Below are 20,414 nucleotides of genomic sequence, written 5' to 3'. Positions count from 1 at the left end.
TCGAAGCTCTCAGCTGCTCCACGTTCAGCCCGTGGGCAAGAGATGAACACAAGTGGTGCAGGATGCTGGTGCTGGGGAGAGCACGGGTGGCCAATGCTCTGGCCAGCATGGATCCTGGGGAATGGGTGGGAACCTCTCTCAGGAGGAAATGACACTTCTCTCCAACGCCAGTTCTTCCCAAAACAGCTGCTGAAGCCAGCCTGCTTTTTGTTCTCAGTAATCACTTTACCAAAATTTCAAAGGCATTATGTAACTGAAACAGTGTAAAGTTATTGCTACCGACATTGTCAATAAATCATTAACATTTCTTAACAGGAACAGCACAACTGTTCATGTCATGGCTGTCTCATTCACTTTCAAATCAAAGCTTTCAAATTAAATATTCATTTAACATTTAAATATTAATGCAGTCCCACTGTTTCTGTAACAAATATTAATTTCTTATGGCATTTCCAGGCAAATGCATATATTATAAACTCCATCTCCCACAGGAGAGCCTCAGCCTTCCCCTTCCCTCTTTCAGCATCATCCTGACACCGGGCCAGGAAGGGACTTTGAAAGAAGGAGAAGGAGGGGCAGACTGATGCAGGGAAGCAAGGTGGATAATTTAACTTAAAGTGTACCCCATTCCTCTCCTCCCACACAACCTCCCCACCCTTAGATCAGGATATCGAAGGCTGCCATTATATCTCCCGCCTACAGAATGACTCATTCATACATTCAGCAATTCCTGTTGGAAAAAAAACAGTGAGTGCCTCTGTCACCAGAGCCCATTACAGAAATTAAACTTTGCAAATCATCAGGGAGGGGCAAGTTTTAAGTCTTTCAAGGCGCACGCCTGGTCTCCCAGGCCTCAGTAAGAGCAGAATTGATTTGACAATAAGCTTTTACAGCCTTAATGCCTCTGGTAGGCAACACGCACGTACCTGGGCAGGAAGCAGGTCAGAGGAACAGAGTACTTCTCTCTTGCATTTTTTTCCCCCAGTGGTTCATCTCAAGTAAAAAGACACTGAATGGCAATTTGCAGTGCTATTCCTATTGCTGTACCAAGGGTTGATTTCTAAAAGTTGCACAAAGGGCACTCCCTGCCCATCCATTCTGCCTCCCATCCCATCCAGGGAAAGCTTCAGGTTTCCAAGGATGTCACTCAAAAGGAAAACTCAGATTGGAAGCATCCAGAGCAGAAGCTAAGCTTACTCGCTGATAAATGTCCGTGATGCATCCCCATTCACACAGACTAATTTTCTACACAGTTTACTATAATTACTTCTGTTGCTTGTAGCTTCCTTATCCCCTCTCCTGGGACCATTAAGCCTAAGTTACTCAGAATGAGGAATAAAAGCTCTATGGCCTTCAGGCTCTTTCATATTTTCTCTCACTATTTCCTTCTCCAGTCACGAAGCATCTCAGTTTTTGTTTTGACAAAATACTTTGTCCTCATAAAATTCATTCACGTGCAAGGGAAGGGAAATTATTCTTTGTCTCAACTTGTTAATGGCTCCAGACCTCCCCTTCACCACATATCAGCCTATGGGCTCTTCGGAATGAGGTTAGCACTATCAAGAGTTAACAATAGGCTTCTAACCAGAGTGGACACAGGTTGCAACTGAAATACTCTGGAGATGGATTTCAGCAGTCATTTCTGATTGCTTGTTGGATACTGACTCAAAAAATGGTGTTGAAAGATTCCTGTCAGAAGAGCAGGAGGTTCTTGCCTGGAGGTACCATGCAGCAGGAGCTGTGTGACCAGTGCCATGTCTCTATGCCCTTCTAACCCCACTACATACTTCATGTTCAGGCATTCATGACCTGAGTACTTGATAGGCTTATGGCAGCTATGTTCTTAGTTAATTTTGAAGACGTGAAAACTGGAGTTTAGGTGAAAATCCTGCCTCAAATGGGATCTCGCCTTTCCTTGTGGCTTGCTGTCACGGGGCAAGAGGCAGAAGCCAGATAGTCATTTATGATTAACATCACAAAGGACTCTGACAGTGCTAACATCAAGCACTTTTACCACTGAGAGAGGAGTCTGGATGCTTAGTTTGCCTGAGATGAAGTTGGGATGCTTACAGATAGTAAGCTTTCCTTCAAAGCCAACCCCATACAGAGACAGGCTTTTCCTGGAAAGTACACTCCTGTGCAGCAATCAGTGGCCTATGAATCCCTGGCTACTCACTGGCATGAGGGGTGAACCAAAAGTTGGAATCAGGTTTCCTTAAAGTCCCAGAAATCTCATCCCAAGGTACAGCCATCACCTCCAGAATCATGGAAGCCCACCAATGTGGTCAGGCAAACATCTCACCCACCCATCACCCCTCCACTTACAGCCCCCACCACCTTCCCTTCCCTCCCAGAAGCCTCTTCTTGCCAAACCTATTCCTTCCCCTCCTGCCAAAACTATACTTCCAGCCCCAAAAGTAATATTCACCTCCCTTCCTCTTTCCTTGTCTATAATTGCATCCTTCTCTCTTACTGTCCAACTCCTCCACGTTCATTTTCTTTCTCCCATTACTCTCACTTTCCATTCTTGTCTCTCATCCTTCCCACTTGTAAATGGTACCCATCCTCCTTTATATTCTACTTCATCCTTTCTCCTTCCAAAGCAGCATCCAGCTCCTGGAAGCATTCAGTGTCTATTTTACTGTTGTTCCGTAAAATACTTCCTGATCTTCTTTTTTCTCTTAAAAATAAAAAATAAAATAGGAGAGATGCTACAGAAAAATAAACTGTATTCATTTTTGAAAGTCCTTGTGCCCATTAAGCCACCTCACTCAGCTGAGCTTTTTACTGCTCATCATAAAGCCTCCTGCAGTCCCATTATAGCTGACTAAGAATAAAGCATGGCTTGAAAATAATCCCAACATTACTGATTTCCTCCTGTGCTTCTTAACCTATTTAGAAAAATCAACATATTAGAAGCGCTCCACCCCAGGTTTCAAGGGCAGTGCCCAAAGGAGAAAGGTGATGGGAAGCACAGGCAGCTCCTGCTGCATCCACCAAGCTCTTAGCAGCCCTTGAGCAACACAGGGAGTGGCTGCAGTGCTGCCAGTGCTCACCTTGCCCTGAGACACAGGCTGCACATTTGTTATGGATTAGGGCACCTTTGAGTGACATTGGTCTTGTTTTTCAACCAGAGTTGAGAGAGAGGGTGCATTGAGGCCTCCAGAAGTGACACAAGTAAGCAAAACAGAGAAAGTGCAGGAGCAGCCCCAGCAGTAGACAGCAGTGCTGGAATGGGCCCCGGGCTTGGTTGTGGGAGTAGGTGACCAAAGGCCACTTGTGTTTTGGGGTGGACCTGCAGGAGGAACACGAAGCATGAGTCAGAGCCACACCTCACGCCTGGCCGTCAGCAGTGTCTGATATTGTTAAGCAGAAGGACTCTGGCATCAGAGGGAAGGTCTTCTGGGTCCTCGCCAATGCAGTGATGGCTAAGGAGGATATTAGGTGTAACAGGATGTTTTTCTAGCGATGGCTGAAGGTAGAAGCTAAGTCACTGCTTTGGCTTCCCTTCTTCCACACCTCCACCAGGGATCAAAACAGATCCCTAGGCGGAGGAAAAGCTTTGGCTGTGCAGCCAGTGTAATTCACTCACACTCTTTCTGAACAATTTATTTAAGAATTATTAATAATTTCATTAGAGATGAGCGCATTTTCCGGCTATCCAGCTCATTCTCCCTCCCTAATGCTGACACTTCAAATATACCCTCATAGAGTTATACCATTACTAGATTAAAAGGATGTCACAGACAGTGTCAATTACAAATTCAAGTGATTGCATTAAGAGAAAAAATCTGAAAGTATTAATGTTAGTTGTCTGGCATCATTCTCTGCAGTTGTGGTATGCACTACAGGTAAGAAGGCAAGTTAGAAAAGCTCTACATCCTCTATCAGGAGGTGGGTGATGGTGGCCCAAAGTTTGGCTTACCTCTATTTAATGATCCTCAAGACACTTCATACAAGAGGAGCTCAAAATTGCCAGCAAAATCTGCAGTAGCACAGACTTGGAAACCTTTCAGCTGATGGATTTATGTTCCTTGAAAAAGAGAAGTTAAAAATTTGCCAAATACCAAAACACCAAGTCCCCAAAGAACCATGAGAAACATGGAGTCATGGGACCATGCTACATCACCGCACAGAGCCAAGCAGGGCAGTTATGCAGATATACAGGTTTTCCCTTATGTTGTCTTTCACCAAAGCTTCTTTGGCTACCTTTGCTGGCTCTCAACCTGCCACTACCTCCAGCTCAGACCAGGCACAGCTTTTCTCCTGCCTTCCCATAACACTGGGCAGGAACTGACATGCTGTATCAATGTCACCGACCCTGCCAGCACGCTGCAAACAGCTCTATTTTGCTTCATTACTGGTCATACTCTTCTCCAGCTGTTACATATGTATAGCTACTTGTCCTTTCTCCAAAATGGTGTCACCTATCCCTTGCAGCCTGCAAGACAGACATGACAGACGTACATTCATACCAGTTTTGCTCTGTCTCCGCTCTGTGCAAACAGGCTGAGATATGATGCATCCCATGAAGCTGAGCTGTAGCAGTGACAAGTGGCTCCTACTGCCTGCCACCACCCAGGAGAAAGTTTGTGCACTGCACACTATCAAAAAAGTGAGCAGGGATTTTTCTAAGACGAATGAGGACTACTGCAGCTTATAGCCAGGTGAGTGCCAAATGTGTATTTGTATCAGAACACGACACTTCACACAGTGCTTGATGTCCCACGTGCCAAGTCACTCCATTTTTTACTATTTCAGTTTTTCGCCTTATCATGTTTTCTACATTTTTTTTTTTAAGCAGTCATCTGTTGCAATTATAGCAATGAATTGCACCAGCACAGATGGAAGAAAATCCGTAAGGTTGCAGAGTCAAGATTTCAGTGATTAGGAAATCCCTGAATTATGCTTGATTGTGCAATCAAAATTTGTTCCCCATATGCACACACTCTAAGAGCCACCTCCCGAGCGCTGCGATCATGTGCTTCCTTATCACATGCTGCTTACCTCTGCCTTGCTCCACACACAGATCCTGGCTCCAGGAATGAACTGGAGTGGAGAGAAAATGAAGTTTAGTTTTTTGCACGTGAGTGCAGACAGCACAGCAGATAGGGCTCTTCCTTTGCCATGCATTGGTAGCTCAGGTGCAGAAGCTCCAAAGCAATGCAACAGAGCCTGAGCTGCAAATGCAGCTCCAGTAAAATGCACATCAGCAATACAGGAGTGAGGTCCCCACCGCCATCCAATGTCAAGTCTGTGTGAGTGGAAGTTTGAGAGTTTTGCATTGAAACAGCTGTGAGGTTGTTTGGGCTGTTGGTTTTTTTTAATGGGTAATACAACATAATTTCCTCCCAATTTGTTCCTGGAAGGAGAAGACGAGTTTGGCTCACATCTTATAAGAGATGAAGCAGCAGAGAAAATTTCAGCCTGAAAGACTAACTGAGGAAAATGTGAAGGTTTTGTCTTGAAAGCATAAGAAAACTGCAACCTTGGCTGGTACTTCTCGGTCAGCCCACACTGTGAAGTAGCTGCATCTGAGGGCATTTCTTTCTAGGAAGGTTTGATGTCCTTTCTTTGTTTGTTTTTCAGCCACAAGGTCCAATCACATTCTCTCCTGAAGCGATACAAAATTAAGCAAATGGTTTTGGCCAGGAGAGATGGAAAATAACAGAAAACAAAGCTTTTGACAGTCTGAGTGCTTCGGTTCCAAGCCTTTCATAAATGACGGGATTCAAGTTTTCCCTCCATGTGAGGTCCTGAGACCAATTTTACCTCTGTTTAATTCTGAAAGCACTGAGTTTCGACTTTATTTTGAGCTGCACAAAAATCATTGTCTAATCTGAAGCCCACCACTCCTTGAGGGTTATGTAAGACTCTGCTTTCCCTCTGTGGGTATGGTTTGGAAGATGCTTTCTAGAGACATGCTCCTCAAATGCGTATGAATGCCTCTGTATTTGGCTCAATGTTGGTTCAGGGTACCTCTGGGTGATTGTGCAAGGCTAACCTCCACATGCAGCATCCACTTAGCAGGGGCAGATCTCTGCAACAGCACTTTGGTTCACCTCTGGAGAGCTGGCAGAAAACTGGGGAAAAGCCATCACTGGAGCTATTATTTCTTCAAACCACACAAGTCCAAAGAAGCAGTGATGTTCTCCCTGCCCTTGGAACACTTGGGGTACTTCTCCCAGGGGTAACTTACTGCTCCATCAGTTATTTCCAAAAATGCATTTCTTCATTCTGGGAGGAGGGGAATTTCCCCAGTTCATTGCCCAGCTCCACCATCTTGATGGTAACTGAGCTACTGAAGGCAGTTCTCACCTTGCAGAAGGGAGGTCAGCTCTGAGTGAGGGAGGATGCTCGTTCCCTTTGCCACGCAGGAAACACAAGTCAGATTGTGCTATGCTATCAATAAACTCAGCCTATTTTTTTTCAACAACAAACTGTAAGCTTTTTCCAGCAAGTGCACTTATTATAAGTTTGTTTGCCAAGCGGAGTGGTGTTGCCTCCCTCCTTGATTATGGTGAAGTAAGAGTGGCTTTGTTTCAAATAGGAAAACAAATGGAACTGATTCTCTGCCCATCCAACACTCGCATGCACCTCTGGCATGAAGTTTATCACTCAGCATGGGTGGGAGGGAGGAAATAGCTTTTTGGACACCCCTTGCTACAGTATGGGATGCTGATCATGATAGAAGATAGTCCACAATCTATTATCTTTGACAATGTTTTACAAAACTGTCACAGTGGTATGCAAGTCAGAGAAAAAAAGGCTTGGGCCAAATCCCTAGAAAACACAAAGCAGTAGATAGTGGAGAATTTGCCCCTTTGTCTACAGTGTATGGAATTATTCGTGCCAAATCACTTCATAAGAAGATTTGGGATTTTTTCCTGGTGCTGGACAAGTTATTTGGAGGCACAGTGTTGCTGGTTCCTGCACAAGAACAACATCTTTATCCATCCAGCCTCCACCTAGCTCAGCATCCTGCCGCTAACTGCATCCAGGTGGCAAAGGGAGCGCCTGGAGCAGATGAGCCTTCAGCCCGAGAACAGAACAGCAGATGATGCCTGAAGGTAAGCCAAAAGCCTCCGCTGCTTCATCCCAAAGGAAAATTACCAAAGTACCCGCGCCATTTCATGGGTTTCTGTCTCACTAGTGCACAGATAACAGATTTCACAACTCCCTAAAAATTGTACCTGTTTGTTAGCCAGGCATTTGTTCCTACCTGCCACCTTCTGGTAGCTCAGTGGTTAAAGCGCGTGTGCACTTGGAATGTGGAGCTTCGGGCACCCTCTTTCTGGGATTTCAGATAAAATATCCATATCCCACTGGCAGAGAAGAAAGGAAGCACTACCTTTTTCTCCCATCTGGGACTCTTAGACACATTCAGACTGGGATTTCTTATCCACTAAATTTTCTGAAGGCTGACCTGAAGGACATGGGCTCTCTTTCCTTGAAATAGCACACGGCGTATTACATCAGGCTTGTGTCTGTCCCAAGCTGAACTATTCAGTAACTGGAGAATGGAAAAATGCTGCCAGCGCCCAAGTTGCATGTTGCCACCTCCCTCTGTACGCTCCTTATCTGGGGAACGCCTGGTGGATGGGACAGCGGAGCTTCTGCCAGAGAGCCCCATCCCTTCTGGGGGCCCAAATGGCCCCAGACATCCCACTGCAGCAGCAGAGCTTGTCCTGGGCAGGAGCAGGCCCTGTATCACAAGGCAGGAGGAGGGACACACTCAGTGACTGATGAGGATCACCCTTCCCAGGCTTTCATAGTGCCGCATATAATGCAGTAGGATTCCGATGAGCACGGAGGGGCAGCGGGTAGTTTGCCATCAGAGGGAGTAAAATCAGCTCAGGTAAGCACCTAAGGGTGTCTGGCTGGCAGCCTGTCTGCTTCCACCACAGCCCAGTGAACTCAGCTCCACTGCCAAGAAAACAGTGGGGTTTGTATTTTAAAGTGCCTCGTTAGATCAAGTGCTCATAGTCAAAGCACAGAGCAAGTCATAGGGGGAGGAATGGGGTGGTGGCAGCTGGGAATCTGGCAGCTGTGTGATCTCTGGGGGCTACAAATGAACATGTAAATTTCTATATTAAGCAGCAAACGCATCTATTAGGGTAAAATTGCTCCAGCTTAATTGTTAGATAGGCATGTTTGTTAAAATACAATTTAAGCAAGATCGTATCGTTCTTCCTCACTCAGGAGTGTATGCTCGATAACGTCGTTTGTCAGCAACTGCCTATTATGTTAAATAGCTGAGGAATTGCTGGATATCTTTCTGCTTAGATAATAACATTAAAGTTTCTTGAAGCATTTTAGAAGTCTGACTAATCTCTCTGTCTCTCTATTTTATTTTTCTAAAGTGAATTTAGTGCTGGTGAAAGGTTCCAGATTGACAGCCCTGGAGACAGGAGCGGACTGCTTATCCACGTAATAGGCCCAGGCCAGACAGCTGCAGCCAAGCGCTGCTCCCTGCAGCCATCAGCTCCCGTGCCGTCATTTCAGACACTTTGCTGAGTCTGAGATGGTGATGGGCATGGCTTTGTCTGCTTAATATTATATGCTTTCCTTTATATCCAGAGAGGTGGCTAAATTGAATCATTTCTGGAAAGGCACCAAGAGCCTAACTTGGTCTTATCTCCATCCTTTTGACTATTAAGGGTGCACCAGGACTTAACAAAGGCGCAGTGAGTAGGCTGAGTTACCCTACGTGGCTCGCTGACCTGAGAAGTGACAGTATGTGGGCAAGGCAGCCTTCACAACACACAGAGCAAATAACCACAGCTTCAAAGCAATCTTGAAGTCCAAGCCTGAAGAAATGCCTGTAACTGAGAACTAAGAAAGATGTGGAAAACAGTCTTGGGCTGAAACTGCCTAAAAGTGCAACAAATGGAGCTAGGTGAACAACGGAAGATTTGTTTGCCATCTCCAAAGGAAAACAAACACGTTTGTTTGACACACAGCAAGCTGACACCACCTGGCTGCCTGGGCAATCATCAGCTGGCAGCAATGCTCAGGAACCACCACACCGAGCTGCATTGCATTGACAGCCTGGCTACAGAAAAGCTGATGATATGTGGTACTAACGCTATCCAAGTCCCTGACTCACAACTTGCTCTCATTACCAAGCAAATCTAACCAGAGTGGGGAGATCTGGCTGCTATCTTAAATGAATGAGGAGGATATTTTCTTTGGCTGTCATTTCTGTTTTCATTTGCAGGAATGTTATTGGTCTTTAGATGCCATCATGGCACACTTGGAGGTAGAAATTAACACGGGCTATTATTTCTCTAAGCCTTTCCTTCCCCTAGCCAACAGCATCCAAACATCCACATTCAAGCCCAGCATTAGCAAGCTTGCTACTATGTTGTATTGGGGTAATTTCCAGCATCAAATCCTTCTGAGTGAAAAGCCATCCTATACAAGATAAATGACCTTTACTCAACCATTCTTAAGTTGCTCTTGGGAAACTCTGTAATTGTTGGAGGAGGGAGGAGGATAAACCACAAGCCTGAACAAGGAGGAAGGTTTTACACAATAGTTCCTTGTTTTCCAAAATTTCCCCAAACCAATATCGTACTGGCAATTTCCATACTTCTATTTCAATCTGTTCTGGCTGTCAGAAGAAGAATATCTGCATCCCCAGCCCTGTGAAGACATATGTACATTCTTAATATACACATAATGATCGCTGCTTCGTGCAGCTACTCCCAGGATGCGAAGTTTTGTTTGTACACAAAAGCCTTTACAGAATAGGGTTTTTGTCTTCTTATATACTTATTCAAATGAGCTCAGATATCAATTCAGTTTCCTACCATGGGAATATTACAATTGCAAATAAATTCTCTTTTATTCCAAATATTGACTATTCCAGGACACAAAGTGAAATTGCAGACATTTGGTTATAGCTGTAAGCAGTGCACTCATCCTAAGTGCAAGGAGCTGAGCTCACCCCAGTCCCCAAACTGAATTGGCTCCCACACCTCTGCAAATGAGGTTCCATATTTCCATGCTCAGGTACAAAACCAACCTGTAACTTTAATGCTTAATATTTAAATGAAGTGTTTAATGTTTACACAAGAAGTTCTTTTTTTAAATTTAAACCCTTGCCTAAGCAAGACAGAAAATAGTAATGGGTGAACCTCAAACCACTGGAAGGCTGGGTCCAGTTCAGAAGCTTATCCAAACCTCTTCTGTGTGTAAAAAACATTGACTTAGAGACTTGCAAGAACATGAGTCATCTGGATGCGGCTCTGACTTATAGGCCATCACATTTTGAGTGATGGCCCCCAAGTTCTCCTTCTGATCACCAATTTTGCTATTGCTTTCAAATTTAATGATGCTGAGTCACACTGATGATAAAATCTTTGGAAAACCAGTTTAATCTGCCTGCAGAGCCAGAGCCAAACGGAGGTCTGTCTGAGCACTGCCCTGATTTGCTCCCATCTCAGCCTATTCCAGTCCACCCTGGAACATTCCCTGAGGCCAGGGCTGATGCAAAGGATGATACAAAATTAATAGATTTGCATTTGACTCCCCAGTCATCCTATTACCAGAGGTATTCCATAAGGCCCTCTGATTTCACCTGCAGCCTCTCTGTCAGCTTGGTTTATGTTAAGAGCCACAGAACATTGTCAAACCAAACCTTGTGGCTAATGTAAGATGTAAGAAGCTGATGCAGTAGTTACATAAACTTCTGACAACTACATTCACCCAAACTGCACCCCGGAGCTGGGCAATGCACCAGTTGTGTTTTTTTTCTCAAGACTGAATGTATGCCCACTATAAAGAGAAAGATGCACGCTCTGCAGCCACCCTTAGGGACTTCTCTCCGGAGATTGCAACATCCAGAGTCTTAAAAGGCAGCCATGGATGGGTCTGGGCAAACCTGGGGGCCTTCAGGACATCAAATGCCTTTCCTAATCTGTTATAACTCACGTTATTCACCAGTAATCCACCAGGTTGAGGCATCCCATCTCATTTTATCTAACTGTTTATTGTAGGGTGATACAATCCACCACAAAACCACATCAGCCTTTATACACCAATAAACAATTTAAATAGTCATAGCTCAGTGGTCCAGAAATAATAACCGTTTTTATCATTGAGGGATAAAGGGAGACAAGAAAAGTTAATAAAAAGGGAATAACCAAGCTTTCTGGAGCCTAAGCTAAACCTGATACAGCTCAAGAGTTCCAGTTCAGTCATTGTCTTCTTCAGCTTAATTCCTAGTGGAAATAAGCCTAAATAGTTAACCGGTGCCATTGAGTCCATCAGAAGGAAAAGGAAAAGAAGAGTTTTGCAGCTAGAGAAGCACGAGTCCCTGAGCAAACACACACAGAATGACAACAAACAAACAAGCAAAAAATAAAATGAAATTAAAAACCAAACTGTTTAAACTCAGTGTTCATGGCTGCTGATGTCAGTGGGACTAACTTCACTGGCCTTATCGTCTTCGCCATCGTAATTGCTCTGCCTTGATGGAATTACTTCAGTAACCTCTAGACCAGCTTTACCCCTCTGCAGTTGTTCATCTCAGGGCACCGGACTGTGACCCTGCAGCAGCAGGCAGTGGCTGTGCCATGGTGAACCAGCTGGGACAATGGCTGCTGCAGCAGGAATTTGTCCATTGGTACTTGGGTTTTCTGTTATATCTCTCCAAACAGAAAGGAAAGGACAGAGAGCCAGAATGTAAGTAAAATTTACTGCCTATAAGCAACAGCAGTAACTTGCAATATTATCCATCATCTGTGACACTTCCTAGGAATTTCTGGACTCATTCCTGTGACAACTTCAGAGGAGAAGTCTGGGCTCTGCAAGGACCTGAGTTACATCCTCTGATGGCAACATCACAGGAGTCAAATTCAATCAAGGGAGCCCAAATCACCTATTTTTATTCTTGCAACTTTTGGTAAATTTTATTTCTGTGACTTGAGGTGATTATTTTTCCCTTTTGATACCATTTTCAGTGCATGCCCTTCACCTCCCCTGTGGAGCCAGCCCAAATGTCACAGAGACTATTAATGGTGTATACTTAACACACATACTCACAGTATGTTCATTCTCAGGAAGACTAAACATTATTGAAAGGTTACAGCATTTATTTTGATGTGTGTCTGTTTAACCAATTCTAGCAAATGTTACACAAACACGAAATGGGCTTTCCTTCCCTGTTCCTCACCAGCCACCCCAAGCCATTGATTTTTAAACAGAAATCCTTTCTGAAATCAGTGAGGAATTTAAAACCTGATGTCACAAGGAGCATGGAGACGGTTCAAATGTACAACAAACAAATATGTAAAGAGGAAAGAAATGTTTCATCCTTTCTCCCCATAACACTACTGAAGCCCGTTAACAGCTTCAAGCTCGCCAGTTTCTACCAGCTTCTGGCTGATTTCAGGGGCCACGTCTCCAGCAGCAATATTAGGAAGAACTAGAAGTTTGGTTTCTCACTGTTTTGATTCTCATTTAATGGGTGGCATTTGGATGGACTTCTTGCGATTCCTAAGGATTTCATTGGGACTGAGCACAGCAACATAAATAGAGCCCTTCTTGTGGCTGTTCCGAGCACGGAGAAAACAACAAACTTGTAAAACATGAGTTAGAATTTAAATTTGCACAGCGTCCCAGCTGCAGTTTGAAGTGGACCTAACACTGTGCATTCATCCTCATCAGCCACCACTCATCGGCAAAAGTGGGATTAATCATCTCCACTACAGCTACTAACAACGCTATTGATTATGTGTTATTTCTAGAGAGTTAAACCCTTAGGGCAAAAAACAAAAAACAAACACAAAACCAAAACAATAACAAAACAAAAATAACACCAACACAGAAAAACCTAAAGCAAACAAGCCTTTCCCTGCTCTTGAAAGGCAACTGCATAAAATCACCAAGATTTATTGCTAGGGAAGCCCCACCACACACCTTGATAGACATCAAAGAGAGTCAAGGGCATATGAGGCCATAATCAAGTCAGGCAGCTTCTTCCACCTTGTTTTTTCATTACCTTACAAGTTGCTTTGGACATTACATCCGGTGCCACCAAAACACTGTGCTAGCATGAACGTTGTTCACACAAAGCCAGAATCATATAGCAGTAGCAGCTAATATTCAGAGAATTAACAAAACTAATGAATAGGTGCCCTTAGTATACATCGCCAGCCTCAAAATACAGCCTTACACAGTTGGACACCAATCAAAAGTCAGCGCCTTGTCTTTACACTGCGAGAAATTAGACTGAGTGGACTCCTTAACCAAAAGGTTAAACGTGAAAATAAAGTCAGGAAAGAAGGCTGTCCTTTCCTCGAGCACTTTGCTGCTGACACCTTGTCCTTGGACACTAAGCTGCCCTCTTTGTCAGGAAATCATCATCAAAGCCACCCACCACTGCCCTGCTCCCCACATACTTTCCCACTGCCGGCAGCACGGCACCTGCTCAGGCTCTGCCCAACTGGGGAAGCTGGAGCAGCGAGGAGATTTGCAGCTGCGGGCAGCTAGAAGTGGTGTCAGAGCCCATGGAGGCCTCTTAATTGCTCCCAAGGAGACCTGTAATCCTACCTGTGTCTTCTCCAAATGGAGCAATGTCAAATCTTGGGTGATGTTATGGGGTGAAGGAGGAGCCTGGAGCTCGGGCAGTAGAAGCAGAATAAAAGAGCAGTCCGTTCTCCATCCCAGCCACTCTTCCTGCTCGCTGCAGTGTCCCTGCGCTCACGCCTGTCCCAGTCAGACTGGGCAGCTCTTGGTGCACTGCCTCCAGCCGAGAAGGCTTGGAAGAGGGAAGGAGAGAGACGTCATGCCTCGTCTGGAGACAGCAATCCTTGGTCCTCAGGAGATGACCTTGAATAGAAATGCCCTTCTCAGGGCAGACAGCCCAGTGATGCTATGGAAGGGAGCTTAGCAGCACTAGCACAAATAGCCATTGGCATTTTCCTATTGCCAAGACCGCAGCCTTAAAAATAAGTAAATAAAATAGAAACCTTAGACTCGGCAACATCTTCATTTCTTAGCCAATTGTGAGGAGTAACAGAGAAGTTTGCACCCTCTGCTACCAGAGAAGAGGGTCACTGGGGCGGTGGATTTACCACTTCCACCTGGAAGCATTATTTCGTGTGATTTTTTGCAGGATGGTCAGCCCCACAGTGCCAGGGCCCTCTAGGAACACAGCAGCCCAGCTGGGAAGCCAGTGGGGTTCACAGTGACCTGTTTCTATCATGGCATTCCACGTTGTCCCTGTGCAGCAAGGACACCTGGGGGTGACCTCTGGGGACACCCCAAGCAAAAAAATCCTGCCTTTCTCTCACCTCAGAGGATGAATGAACCACCAAACACAAAAACTTAAACCCAGCTGGAAAGAAACAGGAACTATTCCCAAACACGATACGAAAGCTCTTACTCGAAGTATAAAAGTAAATATTTTCATAATTCATTTTTCAATTTCATGCCACCTCTGCAATAATTATTTGCGGCGAAGATTCTGCCTGCCAAAATGTTACAGAACGCTACCAACACAGCCAGAGACATCTCCGGGAGGACTCTCACACAGCAGCCCCACAGCCATGAGAAGCAATGGATGCAGACGTGCCTGGAGAGGGGCAGCCAGGGCACGGCACGGACCCTTCCCCAGGGCAGGTCCCAGCCACTCCAATGGCCCTCCACTACGCCTCCTGTTTGCAGCAGGGCTCGCAGCAGGGGAATTTGTCCAATATTCCGACAAAGCAGGGCCCTACGGGGTGCTGCGAGGCTGGACATGTGCAGAACTATTTCGGCAGAGGACTCAAAACAGCTGCATAGTTTCTGACCATCTCAGCACAACAACCCCATGTCAATACGCGGAGAGGAATGCGGAGACCTCAACGGTGCCTCTCGACACCCATCTGTTTTTTAGAGTCAACTTCCCTGAACTCCTCTGCAAACTATTAGCACGCCGAACGTCCAGTTGAGGGCTATGTTTTGTGTGTGTGCTTTAATTCCAAAGTAAACTCTTCTGCCTCGAGAAACATGCAACACAATAAACTAATTTGAGCTGAGCTTAGTTTAATCTTTCTGGGCTTTTTGTTGTTTTGATCTGATCCCAGAAGTGGAAGTCTGGTTTAGGTATCGTGTTTTTGTTTTGTTTTGGGGCTGAGGGTTTTTTTTTTTTTCTCTCATTCTGGGATTTGCTCTCCACAAGCCAGATTCCTGGATTTGACAAGTTCTGTTTTATGCTACTTACACTACCACCTGCGCAGCCAGAGAGATTTAAAAGGCTGACTTCCCTGTTGGTAAAAGCAACAACAAGCAAACAGAGCTGCGTTCAGGACAGGCTGAAAAGTAATTGGCTTCCTTTCTTCTCGTGAATTTACAGACGTGTCCTTCCCTGTTTTCCCTGTACGCACCCAATCCTTTTCCTCTTCATAATGTGCTTGCTTCATCTCACAGAAGTTCTCCTGACGTGTCGGTATTGTTTAGTAATCCTCTTTTTTACACTCACTAATTAGCCCCTGCCTAAAGACGTAATGAAGGGGAGCCACACCATAACCAGGCTGCCTCGGGGGCTGCAGTGGCCATTCCTGCTGGGCAGCATCACCTCACCTCCGTGCCAGCTCATTGCTTCCCTCACCAGGCCAGGAAGACCCAGAGACCACAGCAGTCCCGTCAGGAGCCCGGTGATGCAATTTGCCCAATATCCAGGCAAAATGAGGCCAAACTTCCTTGCCTGGTGAAGTGACTCACGCTGCACACAGAGTCCTGCATGGGGTCAAGAGGAGGTCTGGGTGTCCTGATTCTCTTGTGTGGCTCAGCAGACCACAGCTGGAGCAGGAAGAGTGGGGAGTAAGAGCGATGGAGCAGAGCAGAGCAAGGGCTGAACCCCACAGAACCAATCTGATGGGTAGGAGATAAGCCTGCCCTACAAACTCCTGCTGCAGAGTTTAATTTTGGAAAAGCAAAGGTCAAAGGACTGGAAGTTTTGCTCAGTTCTTGAGGAAGGTCTGCCAAGCACTACTGTAACAGCCCAGCTCTCTGAGTACATCACACTGCACTAACGGAAAAGGAAAAATAATAATAATAAAGAAGGAACAAGTAATCCCTTTGTATAAAAATAAAACCAAATAATGTACTGTAAATATAAAAGTTATGTGGAGAGGTGAGATCTGACATTACAACTCAATGGGATTCTCCAATACAGTGTACAGCTCAGAAAGCTGCCTTAGAAAGAAGTGTTTTTCTTGATTTCTCATTCTTTCACGAGTACTATTCTTTAGTCAGTACGACAAAAATAATAACAACAACAAAAATAAGATAAAATAAAAAATAAAGGCCAGCTGTTCCCCAAGGTAAGTGGGACCCTTCCTTCAGTCTGCACACCCATCTCTTCCCACTCCCTGCAGGCTCTCTCCCTCACTCAGATAAATCTAAATGAGTAAAGCACGCTGGGATAAAGAGAACACAATGACTAAGAACTTGATGTGTAATAATACGTCTGTGTTGTAACTAGACATAAACCTTTTAAAAATTATAATAGGTGAGTCAAAGCTACAGAGACCTTTCTAAACACCAGACGGAACCAAGAAAAAACCTCATCCCACATTAGGGCACTTTCAGTTAAAGCACTTTTTACTTAAATAAAGCTGCCTATTATTGTAATTGCAAAACAGCTCTTCATTTCAGTTTGGCTTTGATAATGAGGCATTGAGTAAAAGCAGCATCCTGGACAGACACAGCCTCCATTTGGTTGTCTCCCTCCAAGTCACTCATCTTCACCCACTGGAGACACAAGGACAGACTGTTGCTTCAAGCCACTGCAAAGCAGACGCAGTTTCAGAAGAGCCAGGATTTTGGAAAAAAAAGCAAAGCTTCTTGTAAACATTGCAGTGCTTGTTGGTCCACAGAGCAAGATGAAGTGCCAGCAGGTAGGAGGAGATACGGTCACTGCTGCACAGCAGATGCTGCGTGAACCTGGAAGTAAGTTTGACTTGCTTCAGGCTGAGCTTGTAGGACTGAGACCCAGAACCTGTACGTCATACAGCAGCACATCCCTACACAGCCCATACTGCAGTGAATGGCACCCAGACCCACAGAGCGACAGCTTCACAAACCAAACTCTTCTCCCACTGCCAACACTATCAACTTGCAGCTAAGAAGCTAGTAAGACTCACATCCACAAAATGCAGAGCTGAGAATAGCTCCATTCAGAATCAGTTGATCAAATAGGCCACAAAATACACTAAAAAAGAAGAAGAGAAAAAAAAGAGTGGTGTAAATGAATATTCAGTGTATGGTTGACAAAAGATAATTCCACATCAAGGTACTCTTGGAACGCAGGAATGTAAGATATTCTGCTCCAGGCCTAATCCTGATTAGGTGCCTTGGGCTAGAAGGAAATGCTTTACAGTTCTGTTACAAAACATGAATAAACAGAAGCCTTGGGTTACAAAAAGTGAAAACTGAGTAGGGATTCCAAGATTTACCCCATTAATCATAAATTACTAAGAAAAGCAAATCATAAAAGAGCTCGCTTTGTTTCCTCCGTTCTTTTTTCAAAGCAGGAGCAGCCACAAAAACGTAAGAACCGGTGATAAAATAGCAACAGTTGTGTAGAAATTGCGTCTAGGATGTTCATGGTCAGTTGTTCATTAGGATGGCTCACTTCCTAATGGAAGGGCCAGGTTGTGCAACGACTGCTTGCACAGGGAGGAGTTACGGATGCAGTGGTCCCGCCGGCCCTGGCGGAGCTGGAGACGCCCGTCCTGAGCATAGGGGCCGTGGTCTGGCCATCAGCTGCAGTGATTCAGGCAGCAGGGTTTCGGTTTGCCTCCTGGGAAGCTGCGCTCAGACCGTCTGGGCTGGAGGTGGAAACGTCTCGTTAGATCATCCAGCTCATCTTCCTGCCAGCGCAGGTTTGTCTCCAAAGACATTTTCTAGGATTTTATCCAAAATGCTTTTACGAAGGCCTAAACAATGGGATTCCACCATCGCGCTGCTGTGACTATTTCATAGCCCGGTGTCCTCTGCTTGTAAACATTTCCCGATAGCCACATTTATTTCATGTTGTTCCCATGTTACTCTGCTATTTGTAACCCCAGTCTGCTCCCTCTCTGTCAAAGGAATGTCATAGAAGAAAAACTCAGCAGGATTCACCCTGCCCGGACTGCAGCGCTGTATCCCGCGGTGACATTTCTCTTCAAAGCAAAGAGCAAAATTCCACTTCAGGAAACAAGATGTCCCCTGAATCATCACAATCTCAGCCGTGTTTGGTCATCAGCTCAGCAGATCTGGAAAGGATCATTTAGGGGATCTCCCTGCTCTCCCCCCTTCCACATTTAGAGGCTCTGTATCCCACAGCCGTGTTACACCCTCACCTGGTATTTCTTGCTCCCTCTACTGCACAAAGTCTCATTTGTGCATATCAGTACAGAATTGTTCCTTTTTTTTAATGTTGTTCTGGACTTAAGGTTTACACCCAAGAAACCAGTGCACACAGCATAGCTGCCTTAGTCTATTTAGACTCTCTGTATCAAACGTTTCTCACCACAACACCGTATGAACCCTGAAACTCTGATAAATAATGCATTCTAGCAAAAGATAAATCCATTTCCTTCTATTAGCTACAATTACAGCCTAAAATAGTAAAGGAGTTATTGGGTTACTAAAACAGCCATGGTTTCATTAAGAGCATTCACCATTCAGATCGCACTTTGAGCCCAAATAGGATAATTTCACGTTCCTTTGGCCCTTGTCTCCCTCCACTTATTGGCAGTGAGAGATTTACCTGATTTGCTCCTTCACTTTCCAGATCCTTATAGGGGCTAATGAAGGAATCAAGCCTTCCTTTGCTGCATTATTTAATCTCACCTGGGCACAATAAATGGGAAATCCCCAGCACTCTTTACAATATTTGTAGCACTGGGCCACTTTTACGACATTAATACAACTGGAGCATTGTTGTATCTCGAGGTTTTTAGAGAGGTCTCTCTACTAGGCATTTTCTCTCAATGTTCAGCCTGAGTTTTACTTATTTTCCTGCCTCTGCCTATAGGTTTGCCTCTGTTGGCTCAAACTAGACATTTCTGTTTCTCCCTGGTATTTATGTGTTTGAAGATAGTTATCATATGCCTACTTAGTCATTTTAAACCAAGCAGCCATATTTAGCTCTTTTTAATCTTCTAGTCATAAATCATCCCGCCCTGGTCTCCTTTGCCAACATCAGGAATGTTTTCCTATAGTTCCAGAAGTGAAACATGCCCTGGTTAGAAAACAGCTTGTATATGTTTGCAGACAGAAGAACAGATTCAGAAATTACCAAAAAAAAAAAAAAAATGAAAACTGAGTCTCCTCCAGCAGGTAAAATTCCCATTAGCTCCCAATCTTGTGCTTTGGGTTTCCTGCTGCAAAATCCTTAAAGAACCTCAGAACTAGGCAACGATATATCAAAATATCCAACAACACACCTAATCATTCACGTCACTTCTGACCCTTTGCCACTTGGGCTCAGGGCACTTCCTTCCTTGCACTTTGTTAAACGTGTTTTTAATCTGCTTAAATTGCACAGCAACATGGCACAGTGTAAATGGGCGCATGACCCAAGCAATTTTTAAAGGACTTTTTTACAAAAGTGGTTCTTTCCCATTTGGCCAATGAAAAGGACTGGGCCATACCTTACCTTGTGTGTAGGCTACGGATAAGGGAAGGATGGAAAGAAGTCTCAACACCCTCTTTCTGCATTGCCGACCATGCACTCCCCTCCACCTACCTTCTGTCATCCACTGCAGGAGCAATGATGCTATCTGTCCTGCCCATGGAATAAAACACGTCTTGCTGGGAGGCAGAGATGCTTCTGCAATCACTATGCCCAAGGATGGACACCCGTCCATAATGTGCACATGCTTGTCTGCTGTTCACATTCACTTCAGACCTTTCATCCTCACTTTCCTAATGGGATGGTGAGTAGAGATCAGAGATCCCAGGTAATTATCCTGGAAAAGAAACTACTCTGTATTCTTCCCCTCCTCCCTCCTTTATTTAAGAGTTAACACAGAGGACTTCCGTGTGTAATCAGCCAAATACTGCAGTGCAACTCTAAAAGACAAAACAAGGGCTTTTTTTTTCCTAATACATTTCTTCCACTGTTCACTTGTTTATAGGATTCAGTCATTCTCAACAAGCCAAACCTGGAAGGGCTAACCCTGATCCCACGTTCAACAAAACTGCTGCTGTGTTTATATATCCAAGGGGACTTTTCAGAGAGGGAGAAAAGCACCTCCAGTATGTTAATTCCTAAGGACTCAACGATTAATGAACTAATCTTATTACACGTGCCGGGGGCGGAATCCTGCTAGATGTAACCTGAGCTAATGAATTAAAGCCCCCAAACTCCTTTGGCTGCATAAACATGCTTTTAATTTCAGCTAACCTTTCAGTAATAATCCTTTAGG

The sequence above is a fragment of the Gallus gallus genome, chromosome 17 (genome assembly GCF_016699485.2).
Source record: "Gallus gallus isolate bGalGal1 chromosome 17, bGalGal1.mat.broiler.GRCg7b, whole genome shotgun sequence".
NCBI classification, from domain to species: domain Eukaryota; kingdom Metazoa; phylum Chordata; class Aves; order Galliformes; family Phasianidae; genus Gallus; species Gallus gallus.
This window is presented reverse-complemented; position numbering follows the sequence as displayed.